Source organism: Echinops telfairi, unplaced genomic scaffold (genome assembly GCF_000313985.2).
Source record: "Echinops telfairi isolate 266 unplaced genomic scaffold, ASM31398v2 ScPeMD7_4;HRSCAF=17, whole genome shotgun sequence".
NCBI lineage: Eukaryota > Metazoa > Chordata > Mammalia > Afrosoricida > Tenrecidae > Echinops > Echinops telfairi.
In genome coordinates, this window is record NW_022103900.1 from 3,555,188 (window position 1) to 3,556,762 (window position 1,575).

Below are 1,575 nucleotides of genomic sequence, written 5' to 3' on the forward strand. Positions count from 1 at the left end.
CGTTTTAAGGAGCAGTTGTCCCCGTGATCCGACGGGAGTTATAGACTTTGGATGAGGACTGCAGAGAGGGAATGTCTCTCTCATCGCATCATATCAGGAGTGCATCTATCTATCAACCTGACTTCACCATGGTCTTGGCCTTGATCACTTGGGTAAAGTGATGCTTGACTTTCCCCGTGGAAGCAAGTCCCTAAGTTTAGCCAATCCTCAAAGGGTGTATGTGTGTGTGTGCGTGTGCGTGTGCGCACTTGTGTTTGTGTATTAAACTCTACCTTCTAGAGGGGAATAATTTACACACATAACTTGGAACTCTTCTATAAGGAATCTCTGCTGCTTAGCCCCCATTTATTTATCCACTCATTCAATCATATGTATGTGTTGATAGGAACTCCAAGTACGTTTATTTGGCACTTTGGTTCAAGTCCAGTGCTCCCTTATTTATTCCTTGCTGGTGGAAACGCCAGGTGGTGTATTTTGTTGCTCACCTTGTTCAGACTTTGCCCTTGGAGTGCTTGTTCAGCTCGGCTCCTGTGTGCCTTTGACAGGCCGCAATCCTTTTGGTTTGGAAGCCTCTGTCCTGTCTGCCACTGCAAAATGCTCCAGACCTATCATTTCTTATATAATAACTAATGTTTTCTCTGTTTCAGCTCTACACCAGCCATTTCTCCCAGGAGCCCCAATTCCTTTTATTGGGAGAATGTGCTTTAGAAACCATGATCCGAGTACAGGTGTCTAATTCGGCCAAAGGAGTGCCGAGGTGAATTGTTATCTGTGGGTCCTTTGGAGAGAGAAGTTGCGGGGTCGAGCAGGGTGATGGCAGTGTGATCTGTCAGCGTGGCGAGGCTATGGCTCTCGGCATGATGGCATTACCTTCGATTTCGTGATCCTTGAAAAGGGAGTTTACTGAGGGTGTAGCCTGCCTCCAATTTATGAGAGCAAGTCAGAAGTATGGCTACCAGGCTTTATTTATAGATGCAAGGGATTCATCCAAGCAAACAATGGTTTAAACTGTCTGCAATTGGTGGCTGACTACTGACAAATCCTCTCAGGAATATGCTTTCTCTCCCTAATCCAAACCTGTGGGAAACAAAGATTTCTCCCAAGTCGTCTCCCCCAAATATATTAGATTTAGGACACTGCTTGCAGCTAATGGTAAAAATTATTTCCCTTGAGGCCATCGCTGCCAGACTGCTGTCTCACCCCACCACAGGGGTGGGCCTGCTCCCTGCTGCTGGGGACAATGTTCTATTTCGCCCTGAGGCTTGTGAACATTAGCTTGGTTCTTGTAGGTGGGGTTTACACCCTACTGCTAATGGTTCTTATGGAGATCCAGAGAAAAGATCAAACCCCGGGACATCCAAAATTAAGCTGCCATCCTGAATCTAGGATCCGCCCATCTTGCCACATGTACACCACCAACCCCTCCTCTTCCTATTGCGTGGATACCTCTAGAACATCCCCTTTCCATTACTGTATTACCTATAGCACAACCCCTTCCTGTGACGTATGTCTTCACCTGTAATTAGGGGGCTTGCATGTCCCCAGAGAATATAAAAGCCTTGGTTAGCATTAAAT